Source organism: Hippopotamus amphibius, chromosome 2 (assembly GCF_030028045.1).
Source record: "Hippopotamus amphibius kiboko isolate mHipAmp2 chromosome 2, mHipAmp2.hap2, whole genome shotgun sequence".
Classification (NCBI taxonomy): domain Eukaryota; kingdom Metazoa; phylum Chordata; class Mammalia; order Artiodactyla; family Hippopotamidae; genus Hippopotamus; species Hippopotamus amphibius.
In genome coordinates this window covers 27313163-27335177 of record NC_080187.1, presented here as the reverse complement: position 1 = coordinate 27335177, position 22015 = coordinate 27313163, and the positions used below count along the sequence as shown (strand labels likewise).

General features: G+C 40.3%; 1 long non-coding RNA gene across 1 annotated transcript in view; it reads right to left on the bottom strand.

Moving 5' to 3' along the window:
- The window catches only part of LOC130845827 (uncharacterized), a 156020-nt gene extending 134267 nt beyond the window's left edge, over nucleotides 1-21753 (bottom strand). Inside the window, exon 1 of the long non-coding RNA XR_009051467.1 lies at nucleotides 21588-21753. This is a non-coding gene — a long non-coding RNA (uncharacterized LOC130845827). The remainder of the gene's footprint in view (nucleotides 1-21587) is intronic.
- Between the last annotated feature and the right edge of the window lie 262 nt (nucleotides 21754-22015).

Here is a 22015-nt window from a genome sequence, read left to right as displayed (position 1 = left end):
AATCTGGGTCCAAAATTCTAGGTTATATCAATTAAACTGAAAAAAAAATGGTGGGGGGAGGGAGAAGTTACAGTGTGCTAATTTCCTTATTTGAGAGAGTGGAAATTTAGGAAATATTTTATTTTTGATTCTGAAAATTAGATAATATAGGTTCAGGCATCAAAAGTAATTTTTAAAAATGAACACAGATGTTCAAGTGTTTCTACATAAATACCCCTAACATTAGAGAAAAGTGAACTTACATCCTCAGGAATCTGTGAACATAACCCAGAATGGCCCAAACCTAGACAGAAATTTCACAAGTGCCATGTGAATTTTGCTCTAAAACTTCTAAATTATTAGATAAAAATAAAAGATATTCTACATATATACATAATACAGAAAAATTATTAGAATATAAAAAAGTCAAGATAACAGAAGACAAAACAGGACAGTTATGACTATAACTATAAATTGGATAATTTCCTTAGCAAGAAAAAACACTTCAACATGGACAAGAAAACCAATTCCAACTAAAACCATTGGATATGCATAAAGAAAAGTGTTCTTTAATCGGGGTGAGGAGAGGGATAAACTGGGAGATTGAGATTAACATATACACACTACTACATACAAAATGGATAACTAATAAGGACCTACTACATAGTACAGGGAACTCGACTCAGTAGTCTGTAATGACCTGTATAGGAAGAGAATCTGAAAAAGAGTGGATATATGTATATGTATAACTAGTTGACTTTACTATACACCTGAAACTAACACAACATTGTAAATCAACTATACTCAAATAAAATTTTTTTAGAAAAATAAGTGTTTTTCATTGGTTAAAATTTAAAGGAATGTCAGTTCAATATCAGACAAATGCAAATCCTCTCCCCAGATGAAAGAATGGTAAAGTAGAAATCAAACCCCAAATCATTAAAAAGATGAAAATTTTATATTGACAAAGTGCATAAGAAAAGGTAAAGGTATAGAAACTATGAGTCTTATGAGTTTGATAATAAAAAGTAACATAAAGCACTAAAAGAAATCTAAGAAAAATTAATAGAAAAATTTAAATGGGATATAGATTCTAATACACGGGATTAAAGTTTGCCTTATAGCCACATTTTGAAATCTAGGTGTACAAAGAGAAAATGTCACTTTTCATGGATTTATGAGATATTTCCAAATGTTAGTTAAAACCCTCCAAGAAGAGCTTAATAAATTGGAGATATTTTACAGGTCAATTCTACCTAAAGAGTGCAGTAAAACTGGAAATCAGTAACAAGGAAATATCATTAAAGCTCAATTATCTGGTAAGGCCAGACACTATAAACTCCTAGAGGAAGACATAGGAAGAACACTCTTCGACATAAATCACAGTGAGATCTTTTTTGATCCACCCCCTAGAATAATGGAAATAAAAACAAAAATAAATAAGTGGGACCTGATGAAACTTCAAAGCTTCTGCACAGCAAAGGAAACTATAAGCAAGACAAAAAGACAACCCTGAGAATGGGAGAAAATATTCGCAAATGAATCAACAAAGGATTAATCTCCAAAATATATAAACAGTTCATCCAGCTCAATATCAAAAAAAACAAACAACCCAATTAATAAATGGGCAGAAGACCCAAATAGGCATTTCTCCAAAGAAGACATACGGATGTCCAAGAGGCACATGAAAAGCTGCTCAACATCACTAATTATTAGAGAAATGCAAATCAAAACTACAATGAGGTATCACCTCACACAGGTTAGAATGGGCATCATCAGAAAATCTACAAACAGTAAATGCTGGAGAGGGTGTGGAGAAAAGGGAACGCTCTTGCACTGCTGGTGGGAATGTAAATTGATACAGCCACTATGGAGAACAGTATGGAGGCTCCTTGCAAAACTAGAAATAGAACTACCATATGATCCAGTAATCCCACTGCTGGGCATATACCCAGAGAAAACCATAATCCAAAAAGAAACATGTACCATAATGTTCACTGCAGCATTATTTACAATAGCCAGGACATGGAAGAAACCTAAATGCCCATTAACAGATGAATGGATAAAGAAGACATGGCATATATATACAATGGAATATTTTCAGCCATAAAAAGGAATGATATGGAACTATATGCAATAAGGTGGATAGACGTAGAGACTGTCATACAGAGTGAAGTAAGCCAGAAAGAGAAAAACAAATATTGTATGCTAACTCATATAAACGAAATCTAAAAAATCTAAAGGTACTGATGAACCCAGTGACAGGGCAAGAATAAGGACGCAGATGCAGAGAATGGACTGGAGGACACGGGGTTGGGGTGGTGGGGGGCGAAGGCGAAGCTGGGCCGAAGTGAGAGAGTAGCATAGACATATATACACTACCACCTGTAAAATAGATAGCTAGTGGGAAGTTTCTGTATAACAAAGGGAGGTCAAGTCGATGATGGGTGATGCCTTAGAGGGCCAGGACAGGGAGGATGGGAGGGAGTCATGGGAGGGAGGGGATATGGGGATATATGTATAAATACAGCTGATTCACTTTTGTGTACCTCAAAAGCTGGTACAAAAGTACAAAGCAATTATATTCCAATACAGAGCTTAAAAAAAACTGAATAGCCTGTATGTCTATTAAAAAAATATGTATGTAAAAAAAAATCCTTCCTTATAGGGAATTCTCCAGACCTGTGACTTCATTTGTGTATTTTTACAAATATTTAAGGAATAACAGTCTTTTTTTTTTTTAATTCGGAGACTAGGAAAAGAGGAAATATTTCCAAGTCATTATAAGTCTAGCATAATTCTCACACAAAATCTGATTTAAAAAACATTATAATAAAATTATAGGTCATTTTTTCTTATGAGCATATATGCAAAAATACCGAACAAAAGATTAGCAAACTTGTATAAAAAAATAGTGTATCATGATTAAATTGAGTTTGTTTCAGGACTGGAAGGTGGGTATAATTTTCAAACACCAATATGTAACAGTTCACTACCAGGAGAATAACCGTATCATTATCTCAAAATAATGCAGAAGAAACACTTGCTAAAATTCAAAACCTGCTCATGGCTTTTAAACCGGAAACAAAAACAAACTAGTTTTTAGCAAAGTCGCAGCAAGTCGAGGAAATTGACAAAAATCAATCTAAAGTTTTGTTAGAAATGCAAATAGCTTTTCTATTTGCAGCAAAAATAATCTTGAAGAAAAACTTTAAAGGATTTATTCTGCTAGATATGAAGACTTCTTTAAAGAGCTATAATAAGACAATCTACTATTAGTAGTAAGGATAGAAAGAGATGAAGGGAACAGAGTAATAAGTTGAGAAACCATGCTGCACATACACAGTCTCTTGATTTATGACAAAAGTGCCATAGCCAAGGAATAGTATGGTCTGCTCAACAAATAAAGGGTGCAGGCTCAACTGGACGTTCATAAGGATGAAGAAACTTGATTTCTACCTTTAACCATAAAGGTTAATTCTAGATAGATTATAGGCTTAATATGAAAGTTGCAGCAATACAAGTTTTAGACAATAATGTAGATTATTTTCATGGGGTAAGTAAATATTTTTAAAACTGGACACATAAAGGAAAAAATTGATAAATTGGACTACAGCACAACTTGTAACTTCTGCTCATGAAAAGACAAGTTTCAGAATGGGAAAGATATTTACAATCAGTATTTGTAGATATAAAAGATACATACTATATATGATATGTAAATCATGTTATATATCTATGATAAAGGACTCATATCTAGAATATATAAAGAATTTTTTACCAAATAATAAGGAAGGAAACTTAAAAAACAACAACAACAACAAAAACTAGGCAAGAGACAATCAGGAACTTCCCAAAAGAAGATTTCAAATGGCGAATAGACATGTGAAAAAACTCACCATCATAATTCATAAGGGAAATGGAAACTAAAAGCCCAATTTTGTAGTACAAATCAGCCAGCATGGTGAAGTTAACTGACATTACCAAGTATTGGTGAGGATGTGGAAAAACCTGAACCCTCGTACACTGTCAGTAAGAGTGTAATGGAGTACAACAGCTGTGGAAAACTCCTTGACTGGGACTTCCCATCCCTGAACATACGTACTTTATGACCAGCAATGCCACTCCCAGGTGTGTACTCAACACAAGGAGAAAAACTTAGGTGGACTTAATCCTACCAGATACAGATGTGTCAGAACATGGTGTCCACATGAGCACAAAAGACAAGAACAGGAATGTTCATGGCAACATTGTTGTAATATCCCAAATGCCCATCAATCATAAGGATCAGTTAATGACTTGTGGTGTATTCACAGAATAGACTAGGAAGAAAATGAGCGTAGAGATTTCACGTAACTACAGAGATCAATTTCACAGAATGAAAGGGAAAAATGCCCAAAAGGAAAAATAACATAATGGGATTCTCTTTATAGAAAGCTCAAAAAATAAGCCACACCCAGTAATTATTACCTTTGGTAAGAGAGGCACAGGAGAGGGTTCTACAGTCCTGGCAATATTACAAATCATGATCCAGATGGTGGATACATGGCTATGTTAACTTTCTAAAATTACATCACTTGTGAACTTTTCTTTGTATGTGTTGTTCTTTAATAAAAACGTAGGTATGTCAAAATGTTTACAGTATTTACCACTGAGTTATAACATCACAAGTGATATTTAGTTGTCTCTATACTTTCATATACTTTCAAATATGTAATACTTAAGCTTCAGGGAATGATTTGCATTTCTGATCACTTTGATAAATCTTCTCTTCGTTCGCACAGTCCTTTCCCTAGTCCATGCCTTAAAACTTTCTTCTTATTTATTTACTTATTTATTGGCTGTGTTGGGTCTTTGTTGCTGCACACAGGCTTTCTCTAGTTGTGGCGAGGGGGAGCTACTCTTCATTGTGGTGCATGGACTCCTCATTGCCGTGGCTTCTCTTATTGTGGAGCTCGGGCCCTAGGCGTGTGGGCTTCAATAGTTGTGGCACATGGGCTCAGTAGTTGTGGCTCACGGGCTCTAGAGCACAGGCTCAATAGTTGTGGCACACGGGCTTAGCTGTTCCGCGGCATGTGGGATCTTCCTGGAGCAGGGATCGAACCTGTGTCCCTGCACTGGCAGGCAGATTCTTAACCACTGTGCCACCCAGGAAGTCCCAAAACTTTCTTGCCTTAACTATTTAAGTGATCTCTTGACCAGTCTTCTTGCCTCTAGTTTCAGAAATAGGAGGCAATATTATCTGCCAGATATTGGTCAGTTTTGTGGACCCCAAGAGAATCCCTGAACTTTGGAGCAGTTTTTCTTGGTAGCTTTTTAGACCGCTGGTTCTCATTTTTTTTAAAACCACAACACATATGAATAATGAAATTGCTGTGAGCCACACACTCCCATGGAAATGAGAACATTACACAGAGTGAAAGAAGCCAGACACAGAAGATCACATATTGTATGATTTCATTTATGTGAAATAGCCAGAATAGGTTAAATTTGAGAGACAGAACGTAGATTATTGGTTGCCAGGGTTTGGGGTGGGAGTGGTACAGAGAGAAACAGCTTATTGGGCATAGTTATGGGCTGAATTGTGACCCCGTCAAACTCATATATTGAGGTCTGAACCTCCAGTACTGCAGGATGTAACCGTATTTGGAGAGAGGGTCTATAAGAGGCAATTAAGTTAAAATGGGGTTATCAAGGTGGACCCTAATCCAATATGTCTGGTGTCCCTATGCGAAGAGGAAATTTGGACACAGATACATACAGAGGGAAAGACCATGAGAAGACACAGGAAGAAGACAGCCGTCTACACACTGAGTGAGGCCTGGAGCAGACCCTTCCCTCATAGCCCTCAGCAGAAACCAATCCTGCTGACACCTTGATCTCAGACTTCTAACCTCCAGAACCTTGAGAAAGTAAATTTGTCCTATTTAAGCCATCCAGACTCTTGATACTTTGTGATGGCAGCCCTAGGAAACAAATATGAGGGTTTTATTTTGGTGTGATTGAAATGTTTTGGAACTAAACAGAGGTGGTGGTTGCACAACCTTGTGAATGTACTAAATACCACTGAACTGTTCACTTTAAAATGGCTCATTTTGTGTTACATGAATTTTACCTGAAGAAACTAAAAAAAAAAATCAGATCCCCAGATCCCCTACAATACACCAATCAGCTGAGTAATTTTTCTTCTCAAATGAAAGCATGAGACTGGAGAGTTATTCTCCAGAGAAGATAAAACAGCGAAGCTGTAAAAAAAAAAAAAGAAAAAAGAAAAAAAAAAATCAGGAATTTTGTGAGCCAGTTGTTAAACTGAGCCATTATTAAAAATTAAATTATATAAAAGTGTAAGGAAATAAATTATATTAAGGACACAGATAAGTAGTCAAAATCCCTCACTTCCTGATTATTTTATTATCTTTTACTATTTATCTCTGCTTTTGAGGTTATTTGTATCTCATATATCGATGATGAAAATACCACTTAATGATGAGCTACTGAACATCTTTCTTCAACTTTACCTTCAGGGAGATCCTGTTGGTACCTTAACATTATCTGTGGTGGGAGGCTTTATACCTTGGAAAAGAGTTTTCCTTTTCTTTCTTGTTCCCTCTTTCTCCCCCTCCCTCCTTCCCTCTCTCTCACTTCCTCCCCCTTTCCTCCCTTCCTCCCTCCCTCTCTCCTTTCTATCTCTAGGGAGCTATTGTTGTACCTCCACTAGCACCCAACTGCTAACAAATGCTAATGATCACAGAGGTAAGTCTCAGTCCTGGACACTCAAGAACCCCCAGCACAATCTGCCTTTGGAAATATTCTGCCATGTTTCCTCACTCCGTCCCAGCTTCCCCCGGTTCACAGTGGCACTGTCACCCCTGGAAGCCACCTGACATCAGCCAGTGCCTGAGAGATAGTCCTGCTCCTTCAAGACTTCGGTTGAGCTCCTGGGAGAAGCTGCAGTCACAGCTGTGAGGCTGACAGCAGAGGAGATTCCCCACAGCTAGAAGCAACCCTCACTCCTGCCCGGGGCCTCTGCAGCTCCTGCCTGCCACGCTGGCAGCATCCTCTTGGCTACCACTCGCTGGCCCAGCTCTCAGCTTCCTGTGTGTCAGAGCAGGAGCGACAGGCATGGAGCCACTGTAAATGTTTGCTGGAGATGGAGTGACCTGGCCCAGTCGCAGCTGCAGCCCCGTTTACTGCCAGAGCCTCACAGAGGCTCCGAGTCAGTGGGTTCATTGGTGACATGGGAAGAGCAGCCTGTGAAAGGGCCTCCCAAGCTGAGCCTGGCTCTGCAGGCCAAGCAAGGAATAGCTGTGCTCCTTACTTGGAAGGAGAACATGGAGGTCCAAGGGTGGGCTGAGTCAAAGCCACATCATTATTCCTTACCGGGAGCCACCAAAGCTGCCTCTACTCCTGGGATAACATATCCACTTCTTCCTGAGCAGGACTGGTGCTCCAAAGATTACCACAGATATCATCACTGCCAGCCCCTGATGCCAGCCAGTGCCAAGTGCTCACTACATCGTCTTTAATCTTCTCATCCATCCTCAAAGGTAGATGTCATTATCTTATTTTACAGATGAAGAGAATAAGCCTGAGAAATTCTCAATGATAGTTTACAACACAGCCTGGATTCAATTCCAAGTTCCTCGGGCTCCAAACACGGAGCTCTTCTTACTATGCTGCACGGTCCTCCCGTTCATGCCTTCCCATCTGGACTAGCGCAGGGCCTTCACAGGTGTCCGATGCTTACTCTCCACCCCCTTCTCACCTCCTCTGCTTCAAACCATCCGACACACCAGCATCGGGCTCATCTCTCCATAGCCATAGATCTGGATGCAGAGGCAGGCTGAGATGGATGGAGACGTGGATGGGGATAGAATCACGGGTGTAAGAGCAGGTGTAGATATGCACGAATATAGTTTAATGGGAGATTCAGGAAACATGCCTGATTCATGCTGTGTCCTTAGATCCTATCAAAGTACCTGGTTCAGAGCAGTAGCTCAGAAAGTACTGGTGGAGTTAAACTGAATGAACTTTCATTTCCCCAAATCAAAGTTGTGGTGACTTCTACCATATAATAGGATTAGGCCCCCAGCCCTCTCATCAACATTGGGTGCCCTCCATCATCCAACTGCACCCGACCTTTCCAGTCCTAACTACACCAGCCTACATGCTAAGCATGCTTGAGCCCTCCACGTTCCCTCAACATCCCCTTGAACTTTCCCACCTCCAAACCATTGTCCACACTATTCCCTCCATCTGAAATGCTCTCAGTAGCCCCCTCCATGCCTTCTGAAATGTCATGACCCATTTTAAATACTGCTTCCTCCTTGAAGTGTCTCTTTTATCCCCTTTATGAAATGTTAAGTTGCCCATCTCTGAACCCCTTAGAGCTGTATACCTTTCTAAGGCCTGGCCTTTCTCTGAAGTCATAATTCCTCTGCCTGGAATGCCCTTCCTCTCTTTTCTTTCTCGTGTCTGTGGTTCAGTCTGACATCACCTCCTCTGTGAGGCCTTCCCAGCTCTCCCCGGCTGAGTTGGCCATTCCCTCCCCAGTGCTTCTGGAGCAACTGAACACCTTCATTAAAACATTGCCCACTGGCGTTATTAACCACCCTCCCCACAACTGTCAAGTCCCTTGAAGGTACAGATGATATCTCTCTGAGATTTCCTTTGGCTCCTGCACCTCACCAGCCACCTAGCAGGTGCTTGGTAATTGTTAAATGAGTAAGTGAAAAATGATTGTTGAATGAATAACTGGGAGAAAGACACTGTCCTCTCTTTCTCTGTTCCTTACAAGAAGTCGCGACCATTCTACCTGCTTTGACTTCTGTTATCAGTATGCCATTTGTAGGATCACAGAGGAAGTCATGAGAGACAAGAGAGGAAAAGGTAACCAGCACCCCAAAATGTTGGAAACACGGTAATAGACTGCCTGATCTGAGAACCCAGATCTCACCAATTAGGTTGAGAAAAAATTGTTTCCACCAAAAGAGTCAATGATGATAAGATTACCAATTTAGTTGAAGGAATAGTTTCAATGTTGCTCTTCAAAAAAAAAAACCTCAAGAAATTAGAATGCTATATATTGGTTTATAATATCACAATAAAAACAATGAGCATATTTCAAACCTATCTTCTAGATCAGAAATGTGTTCTTCATGAGCAACAACCTAGCTGACTTAGGACATATGGTCAAACAACTGTTTATCTTTACCAGGATTCATCCCTGGGCAGCAACTGGTAAGAAACAGTCAGATGAATAAAAAACATCAGTCAGAAGAGAAACAAAAAGGCCTTCCTTGCAGACAAACATTTCTGCATCTTCCCTCCACCACTGGGGGCAGCATGATTTTTGACCCATTTTAGAGATAGCCAGTGAAAAATCCAAACAATTAAGTCACAAATTCAAATTCACTAAACAGACAGATGGTGAATTTGTGGCTACTGCCTCTTGTTTTCTATAGACGAGCCCCCAAGTTTCAGGCAAACTGGCCTTACCACCAGTCTTCAAATGTGTCTTTCTTCCTCTGCTTCTGTGCCTTCTTTGTCCTAGACCGTCTCTTCTGCTAGGATTCCCTGCTTCATATAACTTAATGAGCACTTTGACAAACTTAAGCTAAACCCTTTCCAGAATCTTTGAGGTTGGTATCACCATCCCCATTTTACAGATGAGGCTAATCATTTAGACCTCAGTCATAACTGTTAAGCCAAGGTCAAAAGCTTTGGAGCATCCCAGTTCCAAAGCTATCTTCACCACCTTCTTTGTAAAACCCATTTCCATGACAACTCAAGAACCTCCTGAAAGCATCTTGATCATCCCTGAAAGAGATCCCTCTCTCTTCAAAATGTCCATGGTAACAGTGCTCTAAATCACAAGGATTAATGATTGGCTTATTCTTCTTTGTCCTGCATGGCTAGGAGATGCCAGCTTCTTGTGGGCAGGGCTAGTGTATCTTTCTATCCTTTACCCATGAATTCAATGATATTTCCCCCTGAGAACCTTGTTTTCAGTATTCAAGGAAGTCAGAGAAACCTAGGGTCATCATCAGCATTTAAATCCCTGATTATAATTTGATCACTTAAAACAACATGAAAGCAAAAGAAGACACTGAAAGTACTTTATCTATGCAATACACTAATAATTGCCCCCCCCACGAAAAAAATCTAGCTTTCATACAAATTAACAGTGGGTATTAAACTCGTGGAGGAAATTTAAGGATCCCAAACTAAGTAAATGTGTGGCCCACATTAGGCTGGAGGCCCAAGTCAAAAAGTTTTCCTACTCCTATAATTTAACTTTGCTCAGCTCCTGACACACAGTCATGCTTAATAAACATGCATTTAATGGGCAGATGAGTTGATAAATGGAGATATTCACACATGAAGAATAGATAAATGAGTACATGAACAAGTAAAACAATAATGCTTTTTAGTAATGACTTTTGAGGAATATTAAAAATAAATTGTTAAACCAAATAATCCAAACAATGTCATCCCTGGTAAATTGTCTACAAATAAAGCACAACTCTCATGATCTCTATAATTCTGTTTTGACAGTATGGCTGCTGTGTCTGGCATATCTACAATCCTTTTATTTGTAATAGCACCTGAACTGGATGACTTAAATGAGAGAAGATTGCTTGAAAATTTTTCTTACAATTATTTAAATGCACATTTCAATTTTCCTGAATTGTGCAAAAGTAATTTGGAAGATTAATTTCTGAGAATACCTGGTGGAATTTGCATACACCAAGCATAATTATTATTTATATTTGCATAGTTCTCCCTGCCCACATGCATGCACTATTACCCACTGCTACACTACCCATGAAATTATTGAAGAAGTTGCTGTCGGTACAATATGGATTCATCAATAAATGTGCAGCCTCACAAAAGAAAAACAGACTTCTGTGTTCAGTTGCAGAAGTGTGGTGTTCCATTTTATTTTTTTATTTGGGGCAAAATCCACAAAGATAAATCCGTACCAAAAGAATGTGGCAGTCTTCTGCAATAAAGATTGTTATTGCAAAGAATCCCAGAGATTCAAGAGAGATGGAAAGCACCTTTGAAAAAGCTAGAAAAGTGAGAGGGATTGGAGAATGTTGGTGGGGAAAAGAAAGTAAATACACCTATGCTAGAGAGGGATGGGGTATTAGAATGTACTCAGAGGGCTCCACCATACATGGTTAGGAAGAAAATCAGCAGAAATTTGGACAGCAGGGATCACAAATGCTTGATGAATGTGTGAAGTTGACTAAGTGCTTAGAGGAGGTTTTATGAAGTAATGTGAAGACATGTTTCTTTCCTTTGATCTACTTACATGACAAAACCAATTGGAAAGAAGTATTGAAAGAAATTACACAGGAGAAAAATAGTAGCAAATACTTACATAACACCAATTATGGGCTGGGCACTTTTTAAGGGCTTTATACATATTAACTTATGTAACTTTGACAGTAATTTATTTAGCTCACCAACACCTGTTGAAGCCTTTCGTGTATCTGGTGTATTATAAGAGGCAGTGAGAGACTACAGAGACATACTAATCCAATCCTTACGCTTAAGGAGCTCACAGTCGATGGCATGAAACAGACACATCATATGTTTTTTTTTAATTTTTATTGAAGTATAGTTGATTTACAATGTTGTATTAGTTTCAGGTGTACAACAAAGTGAATCAGTTCTACACATATATCCATTTTTTTAAGTCTTTGCCCATATAGGCCATTACAGAGTATTGAGGATAGTTTCCTGTGCTATATATACAGTAGGTCCTTATTAGATATCTATTTTATATATAGTAGTGTGTATGTGTCTATCCCAATTTATCCCCCTCCCTTATCCCCTGGTAACTAAGTTTATTACAATGTTAAACAGGTATATATTTGGTATATTGTAGACACAGCAGAAATAACACCTCTGCTGGGGTCTGGAGGGGAGTTCTTAGAGGAGACAAGAGCAAGGTTTGGATGGATAAATAGGTGGTTTCTAGATCAGTAAGAAAGAATATTGGTATTTTGGGTGTGAAACACATCGCGCTGGAAAGTGGCAGGGCTTGTTTAGGTCTCCATGAGTATCTCACTGTAGCCGACAGAGAAAAGGAAAAGACACACGTGACCAAGCCTTTGAGCAATATGGAGGCACTGAAAGATTTTAAACAATGAAATGACATGGAGGGATTCCATTTTTAAAAGATCTCTCCAGAGACTCTGTAGAGAATAGACTTGCAGGGTTAATTCTAAAACAAGGTAAGTTAAAATTAATAAAATGTGACCAGGGATTGAAATAGCACATTAGGAGTGAGGACCAAGAGGATGGGATAGATTCACCAGTGTTGAATATATGTAATTAATAAATTTACTAACAAGTAACAGAACACAGACTGTGTATAAGTGGGGCCAAGTGGTGAAGACCACCATACATCATATTGTCTGTGTGTTTTAGGCAATGCTTTGGCATTGAATATATTTTTAATCTTGATTTCTATGCATCTATTATAAAATTAGTAGTTTCCAAAGTTTTTTAGTTTCTTTTTCAAATTTTAATTGAAGTATTGTTGATTTACAATATTTTGTTAGTTTCAGGTGTACAGCAAAGTGATTTGGTTATACATATATGCATATATCTATATTCATTTTTTATTGTTTTCCATTGTAGTTTATTACAAGATATTGAATATAGTTTCCTGTGCTATATGCTAAAACCTTGTTGTTTATCTCTTTTATGTATGGTAATGTGCATCTGTTAATGCATACTCCCAATTTCCAAACTTTTTCGATCATTCATCTATATCAGTAAAAAAAATTTGAATGCACCTCCGATAACTATATACTTACTAATTTATCTGTATGTTACATATGTTTGCAACTGTCACTGGCATCTCAAGGAAAGATTCATCACTAATGATTATGATATAAACTCATATTTCAAAAGATATCTTTGATCAACATTTGATTTCTATGGGCTTTACAACCTGTCCAGAACAGAGAGCACCATCTTTTTCCTCCACCCTCCTATGCTTCTCCTCTCAGTAGAAATCATGGCAAACACACAGCGCTCCAAACTAGACACCAGACAATCTTCACTGACATCTTATTCTCCTTCCTTCCCTAAATCTAGTCCATATCATGTTCAGTTATTTCCACTTTCTAAATAACCTGGGTATAAATCAGCTTTTTCTTCCTAAATGGCAGTCCTAATTTCAGCTGCCGTTTCTTCCTTGGGCTGTGGACTAAGACAGCCCTGATTAATATGTTAGTCACACCCTTACCACAATGTGACCTTATACAAGTTATTTAACCTCAGTTTCCCCACCTACAAAATGGGATGATACATTTTTCATAGCGTCATTACGGAAATTGAATGAGTAATGCATGTACTGTTTTAGTTCAGTGCAGTCACATAGCAAGCAGTTAACTTATGTAAGCTATTATTATGTTTTAGTCTCCCTACTGCTAGCCTCAGATCTCACTTTCCACCTCACTGCAGTATTAATCCATCCACCATAGGTTGTGTAGAAGTGATTTTCTAAAACACAAATTTGACCAAGTCACTGTCATGCTTAAAACAGATTTTCCATGCCTCTCCGTCAACTACAAGACCAATAGAAACATTTTGTTAGAAAAGGCTCTTCATGAGATAGCCTATATTTATATTTCTGATGCTTTTTCTCCCACTTCTTAACACACCCCCTTTATACTACTGAAATATTTGCAGCACGTCACATAGACCACATTCTCTCCATCCCGAGCCTTTGTTCTTATGCACAAAATACCTTTCCCCTTCTGTTGTCACCATTCTTCCAACTACCATGTTGTAGCGCAGTATTCCGCATTCAGTTCAGGTGATGATTCTGACATGAATCCTTTCCTGGTCCTCATGCTCAAGGATGGAGTTGATTATTTGCATCATCTGTGCTCCTAAGATGCTTTCTCTGTTCCCCAGTCACAACACCCTGCACACTGTTCTGTATGTAGTTACCTTCCCTGCCCCAGGCCACAGTGCCCTGTACCATGATTACCCTAGGAGGTATTTCCCCAACTAGACGGTGTGCTCCCTGAAGGAAGGGCCTTACGATTTAGAACAGCAATGTTGCACCTCGTAAGGGTTCAAGGCAGGCTTGGAATGTTTCCTGGGTGACTATATTGTCAGTGTGTGCGAGGGGGGAGACATTTTCTCAGGAAACCTGCCAACATCCCAGTTCCTCACATTTATGGAAAGTCTTTGGCTTTACATTTTGAAGCCTTGTGTAATTAGCTGTCCACTGGCAGTGGGGGAAATCCTAAGTTTTCATCTAAGCACAACTATGTGGTTACAAGACAAGCTGTCTAGCGGGAAGAGCATGGACGTGGGACTCTGACCCCCGCGTTGGACTCGCTGCTCTGCTCATTTTCAGTTTTTTGATTGAGCAAATTGCATAACTCTTCTGAGTTTTCCTCTGCCCTTCTGTAAAACAGAAATAACAACAAACCACATAGGATCGTCTGCAAGATTCAGTGAGATAATTTGCGTTAAATATGTAGTATGAATGTAATTAATGATTAGCACGGCAGTTCTCATTTTTATCACTGTCAAAGTTCAATGAACATACACCACACACCCAGTAGGATGGCTACTGTAAAAAACAAAACCGGACAGAAAGTAATGGCACAGCCACCATGGAAAACCACGTGGCAACTCCTTGAAAAATTAAATATAAAATTACCATAGGCTCCGCCCACTTCTAGGTGTATACCCAAGGGAATTGAAAGTAGTTGCCCTGAATAGATATTTGTACACAAATGGTCTCAGCAACATTATTCACAACAGTCAAAAGGTGAAAACCACCCAAATGTCTATTAATGGGTGAACGGATAAACAATGTGGATACCTATACAGTGGAAGAGTAGTCAACAAATACTATATGAACCCATTTATATGAGATAACTCAAGTAAGCAAATTCATAGGACAGAAGGTAGAATGGTGATTTTTTAGGGCCAGGAGAGGGGGGAATTTGGAGTTAGTGTTTAATGGGTACAGAGTTTCAGTTTGGGAAGATGAAAAAGTTCTGGAGAAAGCTGCCAGTGATGGCCGCACAGCAATGTGAAGGTACTTAATGACACTGAACTGTCCCCTTAAAAATGACTAAAATGGTATATTTTATGCTATGTATATTTTACCCCAATAAAAATTCCATCAACAAGACTTAATCGGATCTGCAAGAATAATTAACAAAGCTCTAGCAAAGCTGTTAAAGTGAAGCCAAGAAGACACCATGTTCCTTCAACTCTAATCTGATTCCTTTATCCCAGAACAATCCTGAGATCTGAAAGTCCTTATTTTCCATGGCCAAGTGAGTGTGTGTGTGCACACACACGTACGTACACACACACATACACACACACAGTCTCTGGGGCCCATGGAGACACAATCTGGAAGTGAGGCTTGCCAGGGTTAGGGAGCCAGGGCCAGCCCGTGTATCACTCACCCAGAAGACAGCCCTCCATGGAGAGAAAGAACCTCATAGTTCCCTCACAAAGAGGATAATAAATTCCGATTAGCCAAGGAAGCTTGGAGTCTAAATACCAGCAAAGCTCAGCCCGTGCAAGTGGGGACGAATTATCTGAAAGGTCATCCCAGAGACACTGAACAAAGGGCCTCGAGCAGCTGGGTCTCTTAATTTGAGGAAACACTGAAGCCTTTAAAGACACTAGAGGCAGAGCTGGAGAGATGGGAAAGTGGAACGGCCTTCTGAGCACAGGGAGGATTTAATAGGAAGGGAAACACAGGCCCCACAGGAGGCTCCAGGGCTCTGCAGCCACCACTTCTCTAGGCCAGGCCGAGGGCCTCTGGAAGGAGCCGCCATCACCTGCACCAGGCTGGGATGGCCCTTTTTGGCTCTGCATTAAAACAGAGTGGCTCTGAACTCAGCAATTAAAGCTTTAAAACCGCAAGCCTCAGGAAGGGAGAAGGCTCAAAGGAACAGCCTGCCATACACCCCTGTTCACTCTGTCCCAGGCTGTGGGCTGCTGACACAGCCCAGTCTGTCTCCAGAAAATTCCAGAGGCCTCTCAGGGATCTAAGGCCAGGCCTCGGCCAGCGGCCTCTCGCCTGGGTCCTGCTGTCACACCCCGGAGGCTGTAAGATGGAAAGCTCTGTGGGAGGGCCAGGTGGTCGGCAGGAAGTGGCCTGCAGCCATTCCCAGCTTCCAATTACCCTCTGTGCAGAAAAAAAAAAAAAAAAATCACAGGAAGGAGAATGAAAGGGACACCTTAACTTGAGCAAAAAACTGAGCAAATGCCCTCCTCCTGCACAGAGGGCACACAAAGGGTAGAACTGAGTCATATCACTGAGTCCCTCAAGGAGCAAGGAACCAGAACTGGTATGTGCTGAGCCAAGGATGGTCTAACCAGAGAAAGAAAGGAACTCACATCGTGGACCAACCGCTTAACAGAGATTTTCTCACTGACTTTAATCCTTACAACAACTTTGTGCGGAGGTATCGCTGTCCCCATTTTAGACAAAAGAGAATGGCAGAGCCCAAATCTGAATCTACCCCTGGATGGTTCTAAGATCTTCTCCACAATACCTTGCTGCCCCTAAATTGGGCCTTTCACAAATATTAGCTTCCTGTGCCTTGCAAATTGATTCTAATTCATGTATTTGAGGCTTAGTAGCTTGCCAAGTATCACACCGTTCATGAGTTACAGAACTGGGACTGGAATTCATTTCTGACTGATTCCAAAGTTGATGTGCTCTCCTCCATGCCTCATATATCCTTAGTTAATATAAAATAATCCTGTGGCTTCTTGCCAATCAGCAAACATTTTGCTCCTTCACTCTTGAAGCCTAAGCCCTTTAAAGAGTAGCTCAGTAATTGCACTGCCCCTGTGCCCCAGAAGTCACCATTTACTGCAGAATGAGGTGATATGAAACAAAACAGACACATCTCCCAGGCCAAAGAGAGGCTGCCTGGATTGTACAGACCTGATGACTTTTATTGAGAAGATCTGAGGCTCATTTCGGTAGAAAAAGTGGTGGAGGAAGGTGGTAGTGTGTACTTGAACTGATATGTGTTTAGTTCCCACTCTGGCAAATTATTCTAGATGTTTGGGTGTGGTGAGCTAAGATCTAGTGGGCTTGAGCTATGAAGACGACCAGTCATTTCTTGAAGGGAAATTAGTTGTCATTACCCAAAGCAATAGGAGTGGGTCTCCCTTCCACGGTTCACGTAGCCTAGAAAATGCAGGTCTCCGCTCTTCAGACTTCAATGCTATAAAGTTTTCATAAGAAATACATGCATATATAATCAGATACTTCTCTTATTCTCTTGGGGGAAATGTTGCCAAGAGCTGGAACATACAAGTTAAAAGGAATGGAAATCATCTACGATATTGCTTAATACCCTATAGTTTCAGTCAAAATGACAAACAGCACTCTAAAGATAGCTCATGCCTAATGGGCAGGAAATAGTTAACCCACAAAGGCTTGAAAGAGACCCCTCGAATTGTTCAAAAACAATCCCAGGGCCAGGCAGCTCCCATTAGCACCAGCTTTGTGGTAGAGATATTCACAGTAAAGAAAGCATTAAGAATGGGATGTCTCAAGCAATGGGAGCAAGTCCTCCTTGCAAGACTTGTGATTCCAACATTATACACAGTAGATATTCTGAAACATCTTCTTCCACAAATGTTTGTAAATGCTAGATACAATGCAACAAACATTCATTTAGATGCATGGCTTGAGATCATAAGAAAGAGAAATCCTCAGAGGTCAGAAATGAAGAAGAAACTCAAAAGCGAGGTTGTAGGCATGTGTGCTGTTACTGGAGCTGCTCTGCGGTGACCAGGGGCAGGCATGGCCACGCTCAGTAATCTCGGGGCTTTAGTTTTAATGCCCATGCTGTAATAAGACACGAGGTCATGTGCTTATGCAAGGTGGGGAGAGTCAGAACCTAGTCACTTGCAAAACAACAGGATCTATGAAGAATAACACATACAATAAAAGGATAAACTAGAAATAATCTGCCTATCCCCAAAGAGAGATGACAAGAAACCTTGTTGCCTGCAAACAGTTTGCAGTTAGGAAAAGTTTGTAACCACCAACTCGTACCGCACGTATATCTGAAGCTCTAATTGATTTCACTCGTGATCCTGAAACCTCCCAGCTGGAATATGACACAAAATAGATTCTAGACTTCCAATACCCCTGAAGCACCTATAAGATGAAAATATCACCACTCTTATAGGCAAATATCCACAATCAAAAAATGAACATGATTTCCACAGATAAAGACCCTCTCAAGATAACTCTCAATCCAAACTAAAAACATATCCAAAAACTGATCTATCATGAGTGTCAGCACAAACAAAACTGGTAGAATTAAGCCCTAAAGAACTCAGATAATCCATTTCATAGATACTATAAGACAAGTATATTAAATAGTTTAAAGTATACCAAAGAGTTCCCCGCAAAATGAGACACCCAGAAAAAATAGCTACTTTTAAAAGAATGAACTAGAACGTCTAGTCACTGAAATAAAAAATCCAGGAGGCAGTCTATAACTGCAGAGAGATCTTGTGAACCAACTGATAGATCTGAGGGCATAGACTGAAGCCGCTTGACACAGTAGAAACCTTGGGGTTAGGTGGGCTGGGCTGAATTTTGCAGAAGGGGTGCTGCATAAAATCACAAAACAGAAACTAGTCCTTACGAAGCACTTATTATGCACAAGGCACTATGATAAACACATTACACATTATTTCATGCAATATAATTATCCTATGAGATAGGCATTATTGTCTCCGTTTTACAGGTAATAAAACTGAGACCTAGGAAGACCATATCTTGCCCCCACAATATGCCAATAACTGAAAGAGCTAAGATTCAAACCCAGGTCTGTCTCACTCCAAAGTCCACTGTCCTAACCACTAAGTTTTATTGCCTGCCCCATTCGCTTCCAATTCAACTTAAATCAGCTGTGTAGGCTTCTGTTGTCTGAGCATAGGAAAAATATTTTATTATGAACTGTCCTCCTCTTGAAGACCTAATAGAGCCTTTCAAGAATATAGTTCACAGCTCTCTCCTCACGGGTAACAGCAGAATTTGATTTACAGTTCAAACTGTAGGCCAGGGGATTGTGGAAGACTTGAGGGTTAGGCAGGCATCCGGTGTCAGCACAGGCAAAGGGCAAGTTCAGAAGTCCTCTAAGTCTGCAAGGCTCAGGCAGATAAAAGTGATCAGAGCCTGTCATGGAAGGGTCTGAGCAGGCAGTAAAATGCTGGAGGACTGGGATGACTTTGAAAGTCAAGGCTAGCAAAAGGCTTCAAAATGTGGTAGTTTCGATGATTACAGAGATCAGTATTATCAAGGTGCAATTCTAATCTGGATCAGGAATGAAAGTTATTTTTTCTGTTGTCTTATTCTCTCATATTTCCAACCAAGGGCTGGCAGCTGAGCCCCAAGAAGAAGCTTGAAAAGTAGAAATCACCCTCGCCTCTGACTATGTCCTATAAAACAGAGGCCTTATAAAATCAGATTCTTTGCCTGGTGTGCCCCAGCCCAGGTTCTGTCTCCAGAAGGTGATGACCCCCCATTAACACTTTGCACAGGTGGCCATATTACTGAAGCTTTATGCAAAGACTAAAGCTCACTGGAAGCATTTCCAGGAATAGGTATTTTAGATTCCACACCTAGTTTCTCAGCAAAAAAATTACTAAACATTTCTAAGATAAAATAAAAGCAAATTGCTGGAGAACTTGCAGAAAATGGTTACATCAGCAACAAATTTCACATATATGAACAGAAGTCAAAGCTAAGAAAATATACATTATAATTTGTTTCTGCACTTTTAGATAGGCTCTTGGATAGTTAGCAAGGCTTGAAATGAGAGAGCTTGGGGCCTGGGACCTCCTACTCAAGCAACAAAACACAAAGACTATAAGGGACTAAAAATAACTACACGCATGTGTAGCTGGGGCAATCATGAACAATAAGGTACAAAAAGAATGCAAACCAACTGCCATTTCGGAGGTTCCAAGTGTGAAAAGTAGGGTACTGCGCATGCGTGATCCCTACGCACAGCACCACCGAGGGGGTAGTCAGACCACCCAAACCTTCCCTCCAGCCCGACCCATCAAGCCACTGATCCGCCCCTACCTCCACTCCATTTAAGGAACCAGCCCCACCCTCCCTGAGGAGTGAGCAAGGGCACCTGTTTCTTGTCCTCCATCCCTCGAGCTGCAGCAGGTGTCCCAAAAAGGCCTTGCCCGAATTTCTCATCCGGCCTCATCAATTTCTATTGATTAAAGAGTCCAAGGATCCGGATTGGTAACATACTTTGCCTAGTTAAGAGGCGAGATATCTGGTGTAATTATACCTCAGGAAAGGGGGGGTTGGGGATCTTGGGGCATGTGAAGTAAGTGCTATTTGTGCAGTTTAATTTAGCGTACCCCCTGCCTGGGGTCCAGCTGAGTGGGGAAGTCAGGTTCAAGCATTGGAAAAGCCCCCTGGAAGTACCACTAGCAGAGGTTGAGGGGGTGGCAAGTGGCCCTGACCTAGGTTATTAATCAACACAGGAATGACCCCAGATTACAAATGTCTCCTGAAATGCCCATCTGAAATTTAAAGGAGTACCCTCTTTCTTCAATGTGGTATAAAACATGTGTCTTAATAAACCCAAACCCAAACATCTTTAGTTTCTCATAAGAAGACAAAAGTAGGTCAACTTAAACCTGTTTGGCAATTAATGTTCCAGTATTTTATCTTATTTGAAATGACCTGGATATTCAATAAATTCCTATCATTTCATTTCATTTAGCAAAACTAAAAGTTTCAAGTAACCAAAATCTGGAGAGACTACTTTGATAGACACTCCCCAAACATAATTATTCCCATAAAGTTTACCTGAAAGCTCTTATCTCAATTATATTTACTTAAAAGTTTCATCGTGTCGTTTTACTTGTTGATAAATAACAGAAACAATATGCACTTACTGACTTTCAGTAACCCTAGGTACAATAAAAGTTTGATATCTAATACTGGTGACTCTAAAGGCATATCTATTAATCAAGCCCACAAGTTTAAGCTAGCTTTAATACCAGATAATAGTTTAATAAATTCATTCTTGCCAATTTCTTCTATATTTCTGAGAATTTATATAAGTGCTTAATTTCCTTTAAGCCAGTTAGAGCTCATTTACAAATTAATTTTTACATAAAGACAAACAGAGCCGGAGATGTCATAGTTTCCCTGCTGGAGTTTTAAAAGGCCGCCTCTTTTTTCCCTCAGCTGCAGGGACTACAGATGATCAGATAAGTTCCGGAGAGCCCAGGCAGAACAGTTACATTTTAAAGGCATGGGAAGAGAAATGCAAGCTCCTCTTTTCTTCTCTCTTCTTTAAAGCCCTAGTAAGTTACCCAAGGCTGGAGTCTTAGGCAATGTGGGCTGTGTTTGCATTTCAAGGCTTAAGTGCTCGACCCATGCCCACAATTGCAGCAGAGACTCACAGAAGTTGGATAGACAAAACCACATAAAACATAGATCCTTGTTAAATTCACTGACTGAGACTCAACATGTACCAACTACAGAAACTTAAAGTCACAAATGAGAAACAAAGAGATGGTCTTACCGTGAGGTGGTCTCTGAAGGACTTGGTCCAGCCCAACTCCTCTCTCAGCTGGCCCTTCTGCCAGCTGGATTTGGGAACACAAAACAGAAGACTACTGGGGGGTCATAAAAGGTGACCCAACGGGGAGTCTCCAGGATGAAAGGGGACAGGAGCCAAAGCAGGGTACCGCATGAGTCCTGCACACGGCACCACCACGGGGGTGGGCAGATCACCTAAGCTACACCTCCGTCTGACCCACCAATCAGCCCCTACACTCACCCTATTTAAGGAACCAGCCCCACCCTCCTTGGAGAGCAAGTAAGGGCATCTGTTTCTTGTTCTTGCTTCCCTCAAGCTACAACACATGTCCCAATAAATTTCATTTGAATTTCTCATCTGGCCTCTTATCAATTTCTATAGATTAAAGAGTCCAAGGACCTGGATCAGTA